The sequence below is a fragment of the Fukomys damarensis genome, unplaced genomic scaffold, assembly GCF_012274545.1.
Source record: "Fukomys damarensis isolate Sample0158 unplaced genomic scaffold, DMR_v1.0_HiC HiC_scaffold_28, whole genome shotgun sequence".
Classification (NCBI taxonomy): Eukaryota; Metazoa; Chordata; class Mammalia; order Rodentia; family Bathyergidae; genus Fukomys; species Fukomys damarensis.
In genome coordinates this window covers 3569823-3581931 of record NW_022900940.1, presented here as the reverse complement: position 1 = coordinate 3581931, position 12109 = coordinate 3569823, and the positions used below count along the sequence as shown (strand labels likewise).

The window sequence follows — 12109 nt, the reverse complement described above, 5'->3', positions numbered from 1 at the left end:
TTGTGCTGCTACACATGGGTGTGCATGTACCACTATAATATGGCATCTTTAACATTTCCCAAAAAGGTATCTAGAAGGAGCACAGCTGGGTTGGATGGAATTTCTATTTTTATGGTTTTGAAGAATCTCCACACTTATTTCCTTAGAGGCTGTATTTTGTACTTTCCCACAACTATGTAGAAGGGTTCCTCCCCCACCCCCACCTTACCAGCATTTGTTATTATTTGATTTCTCAATGACAGGCATTATTTTTGGAGTAGGATGGAATCTTAGTGTTCTTTTATTATGCTTGTCTGTAATGGCCAGAGATACTGAATATTTTTTCGTGTGTGCTTTGGCCATTTGAACTCCTGAGAAGTGCCTGTTTATGTCATGCCCATTTTTTGATTGGATATTTTGGGCTTGGTGGATCTAATTTTTTTGAGTTCTTTACATATTCTAGATATTAGTCCTCTGTCAGAGGAGTAGCTGATAAAATTCTCCCCCATTCTATAATTTGTCTCTTTACTTTGCTGATTGTTTCCTTTGCTGGCAGAAGTTTTAAATTTGATATAATCCCATTTGTTGATTTTTTTCATTTGTTGATTCTTGATGTTATTTCAGTTGGATTCTGTTCAGAAAGTCCTTGCCTGTGCCTATGTTTTCAAGAGCTTTACCTATTTTGTCTGCCAGCAGATTGTTTGTTTTAATATTTTAGTCTTTGATCCACTTTGATTTTATTTCAGTACATGGTGAAAGATACTGATCTAGATTCAGTCTCTGCATTGCATAACCAGTTTTTCCATTTATTAAAGAAGCTGGCTGTCTTTCCTCCAGCGTATGGTCAAAGAGGTAGCTGATTGTGCCTGGAGTTGTCTCTGCATCCTCTCTTCTGTTCCATTGATCCTCATGTCTGTTTTTGTGCCACTACCATGCTGTTTTTATCACTGCCTCTTTTTAATATAACTTGAAATCGGGGATTGTGATGCCTCATGTTTCCTTCTTTTTTAACCTAACATCTATTTATAGCCTTAGCTTTCTAACTTTGAATTCAAATATCAGAGAGCTTTGACTTTTTGTGAATGGTGCTGCAGGTTGGTGACATGTAACAGATCATCACTTTCCTGGTGCCTGGATTGTCATTGCTGTGATACCAGAACTAATCATTTAGTGGATGTTGTTAGCTGCTCTCAAAATTCATATTGAATCCCTAGTCCCTAGTACCTCACAATGTAACTGTGTTTGAAAATAGAGTTTTAACAAGGTGATTGGATGAATGGGGCTGTTAAATCGAGCCCTAAAATAATCTGATTGATTCCCTTATGAAAAGAGCAAATGTAGACATAGAAAGAGACACTGGGGCTGTGTGCATGGAAGAAAGGTCGTGTGAGGAGGCTGCAGGAGGACAGCCATCTGCGAGCCAAGAAGAGAGGCTGCAAAGGATGCCACCCTTGCCAACCCTTTGATCTTGGACTTCCAGCCTCCAGAATTCTATTGTTTAAGCCACCTAGTCTGTAATATTTTGTTTGGCGACCCTAACAAACTAGCACAGTGGAGGATCCAAAGTCACAGGCCCTAATTCATTGAACCCTTGAATTTCTTTGTACTTCTTTAGTACCTAATATCGCAAGTATCTTTTACTGTGTTTTATGGGTGAAACGATGTGCTCTAATCGCATTTGCATTGGAGATCTTAGGATATACTCTCCGTTCCTGCTGAGTCATAGGATGGATTTCCATGACACTCTCAGTTCAGTTCTCTTCTTCTCCTTTGTTTCCTTCCAATTACTGTCCTCTTTTTTTCTACTCCTGGCCCTCAGGTTTTCGGATAGATGCATGTTTCCTTATTGCAGATAGGAAGTTGATGTCCATGGGCCATGGGAAAGCTTCTTAGCTGTGTGTAATGTCAGACAATATATCTCATTTCCCTGACTCAATTTTCTCATCTTCGTAGTACGGTAATACCTACATCTACATTTGGAGTTCTTGGAAGTATTAGTGCCATTATAAGTACCGGCGTACTGTATGCCTTATGACCAGCATTCAATAAATGATAGTTATTCTAGGGGTCAGGAAGTATCTGTTGACTTCTCTTTCTTCTAGTCCTGGGATCTGAGTTGGCAAAAGCTGTGCAGTCTTTGGTAGAAAAGTAAGGGTGTGACTAGTTCCTTATATGTGTATGTAATACTAGATGCTACTTGGTGTATCCATATATGGAAGGCTTAACCCCTTGCGGAGTTTTTATTCCCTGGTGGACACAGACAGATGTGGAGATCTTGTGTAATAAAGCTAAAAAATGGACTGGGTCATTTCAGGGCCAGCTTTGGCCTGTGTTACCTTTTGCAACCAGCCAAGCCATTACTCCCTCCTCATGTCTACCCTCTATGAACACCAGTTCTCACTGTTTAAAATCCAGTCTGTTGGCATTTTGATGTTTGATTTAAAAAGCCTAACATAAAACTTGCCTCCACTAGCTTTGGGAGATTGAGGTAAACAAACTATTTTTTTTCCCCCGGAAACAGTCTCTGGTTTCCTTCTAAAAGGATCCTGAAAACATGTTGCCCTCAATAAGCTCCCACCCTTCACCGTTACGTTCGTTGCAGCTGTGCCCTTCCAATGCTGAGTTCCTGCTAAGAGAGAGACTTGGCATGCGGTGTCGGTAAAGGGAGTGAGACAAATGTGTCTGTGAAGGAATCCGTCGGTTTCCTTCCGCCTCGTGCGCCGCCATATTGCGGGGGGGGCCTCTAGGGGGAAGGATGGGGTGGGGAGGTGCTGTGAGGGCTGCAACAGGAGTGGAAAGTAAGGACCAGCTCTGCTGCTCCCCCACCCCTCATTGTCCAGTTTTTGATGAGAGAGAAGCACGCATCGTGACTGAAGCAGGGCTTCTAAGGAAAAGCTGGGTTTTTCTCTTTTGTAGAGGGAATGATGAATATACATATAAATAAGGCACAACACGCATACAGAATTTCAGCAGTATTCAAGACGTGTTTAATTCTTGCCATCCCTGACATCTGTTAAGAACCAGAACTGGGCCCACAGCCCTGGTTCCCATAACCCTAAGACCCTGCAGCCTGAGGTGATGCCTCCCCGAGTCCTCTCTTCCACTCTGTAAACCTCCATCTTAGGACTGGTTTCAGGTAACCTGGAGCTCATCAGAATGTCCTTCTACAGAGGCAGAGCTCAAACACGACGTATCCAACGGCATGCATCTTCCGAGAGCCAAATGGTGTCTCGTCTTCTGTAGTTAAGGAGTGCAGCCTGTGTAGTCTAAAGCTCGCCTAATTAGGTACATTTCCAAAACTGTGATTAAACTGTAGCCAGCTAGGGGAACACTGGAAATAAATTAGAAGTGTCACTGGTGTGAGATTTGTAGTCCTTCCCAAGTGCCTCCTAAAAATGAAGGAGCTGCTCTCTGTGTTACAGGCTTTGATGAGGAATCCCAGGGAGAGAATGAGTGAGAGAAAAAGATGACATCTGTGCGGACCAAGCAGAATCTGAAGATTACTTCTGCGAAAACAGAAGAAAGCAGGAGAACACTTAACAGTTAAAGGTGAGTGCGTGGTTGTATACGCGCAAAAGCCTTTGATGAGTTACGACGGGAAAGTGGGTTCGTGTGTGTTTGTGTGTGGGCCCACGTTTTGTTGGGGAGCAGGCAAGGGATGGGATACATGGCAGGACATCAAAACGTGAGTTCCTGCAGCGAGGACGGACATCAGCAACACGGCTCCTCCCTTGAGTTTAAGTAAAAGCCAAACACCCAAAAGTAGACATCTATTTTGTAGACGCTCTCTTCCTTGAGAGAAAGGCAAGTGAACAAATGGCAAATACACAATGTGCAAATTATAGTGCGCCTGAGACAGATTCTGACGGTACATTTCTAATATTGTATATACACACACGTGAAATCACTTCTGTTTTATTCAGTGAAACCCACAATCGGCATTAGTCCAGTAGCAGCTGAATAAAGCTATGGTTAATTATATTTATGCATGCAGTGATTTTCATCCTTCACTTAACTGAAATAAGTTGTGCTTTGCGTCTTTCGTATTGTGATAATTGGTACCCCCCCTTCCATTTTTTGATATAGTAAGAAGGGAAATGAAATATTTGAGCAGCTGAGCCTCGATATGACAATTCTATAGAACTCTAACCTAGTTAGAACTCTAACTCTAGTTAGAGTTGTAGCGAGTTAGTATTGTAGCGAGTTAGTATTGTAGCGAGCCCTACAATACGGCAGTGCAAATGTTTCTCTGTGAACTGGTCTCAGAAGTTTGCATTTGACAGAGGTGCTTTGAAGGGTAATGAGATGAAATGTGCAACAGTGTGCATTGGGCATCAGTAAAGTGTCCAGCGGTGAAGGACAGCATTGACAGCAATCTTCCTAAAATGCTTCCTTGAGCAGAACTAGCAGTGGGAGTGCCGTTCTTCTCATTAGGCCCTGCTAGGGAGATGTGTGCCCGGCAGTTACAAATGTGGACTCTGGAGATGCTCGTTCTACCTCTTATCCCTTTTTCACTGTGAACAAAATGGTCCATGGCCTCGGTTCACTGGGAGATGTGGCCGTATGGGTGCCAGCTGTAGAGGGTGGTTGTGTAGACAAAATGAGGTGATGTAGGCAGTCCTTGGAAGAATGCCAAGCACGTGAAAAGTGCTCAGTAATTGTGATCTGACTTTATCAGCGAATAAAGTACCCTTGGGGGTGGAAAGTTTCAGTTGTCTGTTTTAAGGGAGATAAAAATGTCGAAGAGCATAAATAATGTTGGAGGGACGGAAGGTGGTATTTCTGTGACTCTACACGTAATGGCACTGTTCGTCTGGCCATCACTGGGAAGTGACAGGAAAACTGCAGGTCAGTCAGGGCTTTTCTCAGACACTTACGAACTTTCACCGTGATTCAAGTTCTCAGAGGACTGTTGAAGATACAGATTTAAATCACACAAGGTCTCTCAAACCACAAGTCGAGACGTCTCCAAAGGCTTTGCTGTACCCTTCCCCAGCCTCACCTCCAAGGGTCCCCAAGTTCTTTCTCCCTGGCTCCTAGGCCCTCTGACACATGAGCTCTTGTCCACTGGGAGCCTTCGTGTACACTGACAGTGGAGCTGGATTTTCCCCTGCCCTGGACCTGCTCTGCTGTGTTGGTCACTTTCAGAGTGCTGGAACAGAACACCTGATATTTGCAGCTCAAAGGGGGAGAGGTTTCATTTGGCTCCCAGTTTAGGGGGCAGAGGTCAATCCATAGTCAGCTGGCTCCAAAACAGAAACAGCATGTGGAAGGGCATGTGGAGGAAAGCAGCTCACCCCAGGGCAGCCAGGGAGCACAGGGTGAAGGAAGGAGAGGGAGGGAGACTGACCCTTTGAAGGCAGGACACACTCCTTCCAGTCAGACCCCACCTCCTAAGAGCGCGTTCAGGTATGAATTCATCAGTGGGTCTGCAGAGTACGGCACCCCATGATCCAGGCACCTTCCGAAAGCCCATCCTCTAAACACAGGAGACCTTTGGAGGACGTTTTAGATCTAAACCCTAACGGCAGCTTTTCCTTCCACTCTCATAGGTGTGCGCCTACAAGCCCAGCGCTCTGGGAGGCACAGCTAGGAGGGTGGCAAGTTCAAGCACATCCTAGGCAACATAGCGATTTAGCGAGACACTGTCTCAAGATAAAAGTTAAAAAAAAAGGGGCTGGGGACGAGCTCAGCATGAAGGCCCCAGGTTCAGTACGTGTACTACAGAGCAAAAGACTGGGAACACAGATGCGCACACATTCACACATTACAGTCTGGAAAGATGCTCTCAAATTGCTGATGCGACTTCTGTCAAACAGATGGAATTAGGGGGAGAGGAGGAAAGAAGCAAATGTCCTTATGCTTGTGTACTTTTCTTTTCTCACAGTGAACATGCATTTTCAACCTTTCAAAATTGATGGATTTGAAGTCAATAGGACCTATGGTACAACTTGAGAGTTGAGATGCTTTTCTAGTTTGTGCAACCAAAAAGTCCTGAAAAAACCTGTTCACAGCCGTATTTGCTTACAGCTATGATCCCTGTGCAAAGTTTAACTGAGAGTGAACATTTCATTATAATTTAAAACGAAAGTAGTTCTTTCCATTCTAGATTAATTTTGTGGAAAACAGTTTCTCGATCTGGTAAGATTTTTTCCTCCCCCTAGCTCTCTCTCATAATTTTTTTAAGAGTGGGAAAAATTTATTGAGGGAAAGAAAGACACAAAGGGGACCAGAAAGTGGGTTGCCCACTCACCCCACTTTTCAAAGATGTTTTATACAGCAAAGCCATGACCAGCCAGTAAGATTACACGTACAGTCACCCAGGTAATATTGATTAAATGGGGGTCAAATGGGGGAGCAAGTCAGGTAGCAAGCATACAAGGATTTTCAGTAAGGCTGGGGGTCAGGGATAGTTCCTGGAAAGGCTGGGCTAAGACTTTGCCCCCGCCCCAGGTGATTAATACCTATTTATCAATCACTGCTATTTATCCCCAGGGGAAGCACAGAGTTATAGTAGTTTCTCTCCTTTTATAATTCTGGCCTTCAGTGAATGTGTCTTGATTGTCCTCCATGTTGGCTCCTTCCTGTGTTGGCCCTTGAGGGCAGGTGGCCCCGTCTAATTACCTACAAGATATCTAACTAACTTACCTATCTGCATGCAAAATTCCCCCCTCTGAAGAAGTACCCCTAACTGCTGTGAGGGGATGAAGGGCGAAAACAGCTCTGGCTACTTCCAGCTGAAGAGGGTCATAGTTGTGATCAGCAGTGAGAGGAACTCTACAGAGGGTCTATCTGAAGGCCTTCGGTAGGTACCTGGCATTGTCATCCTGGTAGCTGCATAGCTTTTAAATCTGAAGGAGACAAAGACAAAGAAACAGTTAAGAATGCATGGGCCAGATTATAAGGTCAACAGGATTGCTATGAATATAGCCCACAAAGAGGAGAAGGAGAAGGTCCAGGGGACTTCAGAATCCGACACAGAAGTTATATTGTACAGTTTAGCAGTTATGAGCTATTTACAAGGTCGATCTGGTGGATCCCAGTAAAAGAAGTCTAGCACATTTGTCATTGGTTCCTTTTGTATGACCGCTTGGAGTTTGGCAGCCTCTAGGCAAGAATAAACAAAACTTTTAAGAAATTAGAGAGATTAAAGGGCAAGTTGGGGAGAAAGTCACACTTAGAAATTGAAGTAGTGATTGAACCTGCTGGACTTAGATTCTTTCATTGATAGAAGCTGACACAGGTCTCACTTTAACTTGCTCCTAAGCACCCAATAGAAAAGAATAACCAAAAGAGGTATGAAATAATGCCATAGTAATAAAGCTAGAGATAAAAAGGGGCTCCAGTCACTGACCCCTTCTGGCAGTTTCCAGCTCTACCAGGAGCTGACCATGGTTATGGATCCTTAGGAAAAAAACTGTGGTAAATTCGCTAAGAGCTCAGCTAGAGGTTTGTATTTCTTAGCAAAATTTATTCTTCAAATTGTCTCTTATCTTAGAGCTAAAACTAGAGAAATTTATGACAAAAGTATGAGTCTCTTGCCTAATGTACTACAAAGTAAGTTACTTCTATTTGTAGTTATTTGGATAAGTATCTAAGCCATGTTAGTTATTAAAAAACAGAAAAAACTGGCCACAGTATCAGAACACCTTGAGGTTTTTATGTATAATAAAAGATTTCTAAAACCCTCATAAAGTTATAAGAAAACTCTTTGTAAGAGTTTAAACCATATAATGTGATCATAAATTTGTGTAAGTAAAGAGAAATTGTGCCAGGCTGCACACAGCAAAGTGGTCTTGTTGGCGACTTAGGAGATTACTTGCCAGATGGCATCAGATGAAAGGAGATTATTCTTTATATACTATGTATTATTGAAGTATTAAATTGTTAGAGTCTTTTCTTGACAGCTTCTGAGGTATAAATGACCTGTAACAGAGTACAATACGTCAAGTGTGCAATGTTATATATTTCACCCCTTCCTCCTATCTGCCCCAGCCCTCCTCCTGCTGCAAAAGATGACTCTTATTTTTGAATTTTTCTCATTAAAAGCTTTTATTTTATTTCAGAACTAACGCAGGATTTTTGAAAAACATTCAGGCAGTAAAAAAGTGTTTTGTGCTGTTGAAAAGTAAAAGTTCTTATCATCCACCCCTCAGTTTTTTCTGCGAATCATATTTCCTTAATTACAAAATAGGCAACAGACATGTGTGCCTTTTTCCCCCTCTTCAAAGCAAGAAATAATTTTGAAATCATCAAAGATGCATATGCATACAGGAAAGCCACAAGGTCCAAATAGTGCCTGGATTACTATCTTGTGCTCTTCTCAGAGAAGTCTTCCTGAAAGGCATGAAAAGATGTTCAGTGCACCACTAATGCATTTATTAACGCACCATTAGACAAACGCAAACTAAACCAAGCTGAGATACCACCTCACATCCTCGAGAATCGCTGCTTGTTATCAAAATGGAAACAAAGGAAAACATCAGGTGTTGGTGAGGATGTGGAGAAATGAGAATCCGTGCACACTGTTAGTGGAGATGTAAAATGATGCAGCTACTAGGGAAAACGGCACTGCCGTTGCTCAAAGTATGAAACACGGAGTTCCCACATGGCTCAGCATTCCTGCCGCTGGTCACACACCCCAAAGCACCAGAGGTGGGGACAGACGTGGCTGCTGCAATGCTCCTAGCGTTGTGACCAGTGACCAGGTGTCCCTCGACAGGAGGGCGATAAACAGAATGCAGCTGCTACATCCAGTGTGATAGGACTCGGCCTTTAAAGGGAATGGAGTTCTAGCCCTTGCTCGGTGTGGGTGGCGCTCGAGAGCAGCCCGCAATGCAAAGTAGGCTGTGACGGGGGCGGGCACACTGCCGGGCAGGGGGTGCCTGGGTAGTCTGGTTCCTAGAGGACAGTGCAGGGCAGCTGCCTGGGCGGCCAGGAGGTCACAATGTGGGGGACACAGAGCTATTTGGGAAGGGGAGATTCTCCCGGAGAGGGACAGTGGGTGCTCACCGCTCAACAGCCAGCGAGTACTTACTACCCCTGCACTGTGCGCTTCAGAATGGTAAAAGTGGCGAAGCTTTTGTTAGTTATGTTTTATCGCTAATTTTTTTAAAGTTGAGAAAGGGGGAAAATCCTGTTTTCCCAAAGAAAACGTATTAATAGTTTAAAATACCACCCAATACATTTTAGTGAGAGCCCAAATCACTTAGTGAAACAAAAATGTGATCGTTTTCAGAGAAAAAAGAAGGAATCCTCTTCATCTCTTAGATGATGCTTCATACTCACAACCTCAGAAGTACAAAGTAAGCAACAAATGACCACTCAGCTGCCTGGCAGGCACTCTGCTAAGCACTGTACGTGCAGTAGCCCATTTAGTCCTTGACAGAGCTAGGAGATAATTGTTACCTCTGCTTCTCAGATGAGGACGATGAGAACAGGAGACAGTGTAACGTGCCCAAGGTCACGCAGCAAGAGGAGTTGCTCGGCAGACAGTGGAAGAATGGCTCAGAGCCACAATACTGACTCTGATACGCCACCTCGTGGTTCTGAAGAGCTTTAAGATCAAGAATGTCAATCCTGTGGATATTTCTAACTGGCTTTTTAAGTACTGAGGACTGAACCCAGAGTCTTGACAATGAGCTCCATTCCCGGCCCTTTTTATTTTTTAAATTTGAGACAGGATCTCACTAAGTTGCCCAGGCTGAGATAAAATTTGCAATCCTCCTGCCTCAGCCTCCCAGGTGCTGGGGTCACAGGTACGCATCACCATGCCTGGCTGCACTTCTACTATTTGTATTGCATGATTAAGATTGAAAAGCTTGACTGTCTTGATAAAGCAATTAGCTTTCTTGAGGAGAAGTTTGTGACTGAGATATGCAAATGATTTGTTTATAGCTATGAAACACTTCTTTAACATACCCCTGGCGTTTGCTAGATACAGTCATGGAAGGCATACTGGATATCAAAATGCAGTTTTTCAAAGATTTTAGCAAGGAAGAGCTCTAAAAAGATCTCTATACTGTAGGGAAAACATAATCTCATTTTCTTTCCTTCCTGAGATTCACATCCCCCAAAATGTTGGGTTAATTGTGGAAAAAAGGATTGCATGTCTATGTTCAAAATACTTTAGGAAATGCTGAATTAAAGGAAGTTAGTTTCTTCATTGCAGGAATTCTTAAAGACTTAGATAAACAGTGTGACTTGTCAAGAAAGGGCCATAATGTGCGTAATGATTTCTATAATGCATAATATACGTGATGTAGCATGGAATTGTTTCCCAGAATATTTCTTCCATGGCAGATGACCAGGGGTGGAACTTTCTGGAACATTTTTTTAGGGATCATTGCCGGAAGGATTTTCCAAGTCTACCTACCACCAGGGGGGAGCTTACCTCTGCCCTTTTATGTTCTTACTAAACAGTCACCAAAACATTCCTTATCTTCCTGGCGCACCCCTGAGACAGGCTGACATTTTCAAGGAGACTTTGCCAAAAACTTTCAAAGGATGGGTGAAAAAACAAATAGGAAGCCCTATAAATAGTCACATTTTTGAGATCCCCGAGGCTGAGCTGAAGCTCTCCAGGGCCAGTAGGAGACACAGGCCTCAGCCTTTCAGTCCTGCCTCAGCCAGGTGGCCTTTCTGTTATCTCAGCACGGGGTGGCTTTGGGTTTATCTCACTACAGCCCAGGATAAGCCCCACAGAGCCTTGTGTTTTCCCCTCTCGTATTCTTTGCTGACCTTCGTTTCACAGGTCTGCTGGCCTCTTTCCTCTCAGTCCTGGACGGCAGCTCTGAGGTGTCTCCGGACCGCCCCCATGAGTGTTCCGGTCCTGACCACAGTAATGCTGCCCTTGTGCCCCGGCTAGGTCAGACACCATTCATCAGCACAGCACCCCTTCTCCGTGGGCCTCGGCACCATCTCCCACTCCTGACACAGGGTCGTGCGGGCGTTTACCAGCGAAGATAACCTGAGTGGCACAGCTGTCCTCTAAGCCTGAGATGCAGATCGCTTCCACTTCTCGAGCCTGAACTGGTGACTGTCTTAGATAAATGTAATCACTCCCATCCTCTACACACACACACACACACACACACACACACACACACACACTGTCTTTCTTTAAAAAGTCTCTTCCAGACCCATGATACTGAAAGTGTTGCCATGAAAGGCTCTGAAAGTGCCACGCCTAATTGGAAAGGGAATGTGTTACACCCCAGCATGTGCCAAGGGCTGCAGGCCATTCTGTTGCTTTATTTCTGGTGCCGGATGGATGATGTCCGTGCTGTGTGCCCACTTTAATTAGCAGGGCCTTAGAGGAGCTCCAGAAACAGCCTGTGTTTGTGAAATTCCAGCAAAAGCAGCCTTGGATGTGCAGAGCTCGATCTGTGCTGGTGGACTTCAAAGCTAGTGGTCATCTGGCACATTTGCGTCGTTTTAATGCGGGAAGTTTATTTAGAAATGCATTAGGGTGGTACAGTATTCCAAGCTACTTGGAGGGGGGAATGTAGTGTAGCCCTTAAGCGTGCCCTCTAGACTGAGGTGGGGTTCAACTCTTATCTCCCCCACTTTCGTACTTTGGGGTCTTTGATAAGTTACTGCTTAATCCCTGTGAGTCTTCTAAAAATAAAGATAATAACAGCATCTATCTCTGTGTGGCTCATTCATACGGTAAATGTTGTAGCGCAGCCAGATTGGGTCAAGTACTAAAAGCCTTTGTGAGGATTAAATGGAGCCGGGCAGCAAATTCACCTGACCCTGAAATGGTATCATAATTACCAGTCTTTTAAAGTACTCTGATATTTTGGGCAAAGCCAGCCATCTTCATGAAAGGTAGAGCTAAAGAAAGACACCTGTGTTCTTGAACTCCAGATCCTTTACAGATGAGATTTAGGTGGCAGGCCTCAGAATCAGTATTTAATGTTTAAATTGTGCCGCGTTCAAGGTGAACTTTCCGCGGTGGCCACTGGGGGTGCTGTGTGAACAGAACACTTCCAGGGTCCACTGCCAGTGACAGCCTCTCCTCACCTCAGGAGAGTATGCGATAGAGAACAGCAGTTTCAGCCTTGCTGCTAATTGCCTAGCATCCACTTCCTGTGAAATTTCATTCCATCCACATTTTTTTTTTTTT

The 12109-nt window shown here is 44.0% G+C and overlaps 1 protein-coding gene across 1 annotated transcript in view; it reads left to right on the top strand.

Moving 5' to 3' along the window:
- Positions 1-3345: 3345 nt before the first annotated feature.
- Frmd4b (FERM domain containing 4B) overlaps positions 3346-12109 on the top strand; it is a 229964-nt gene continuing 221200 nt past the window's right edge. Inside the window, exon 1 of the mRNA XM_010635994.3 lies at positions 3346-3528. The gene's annotated coding sequence lies outside the window, so the exon portion shown is untranslated. The remainder of the gene's footprint in view (positions 3529-12109) is intronic.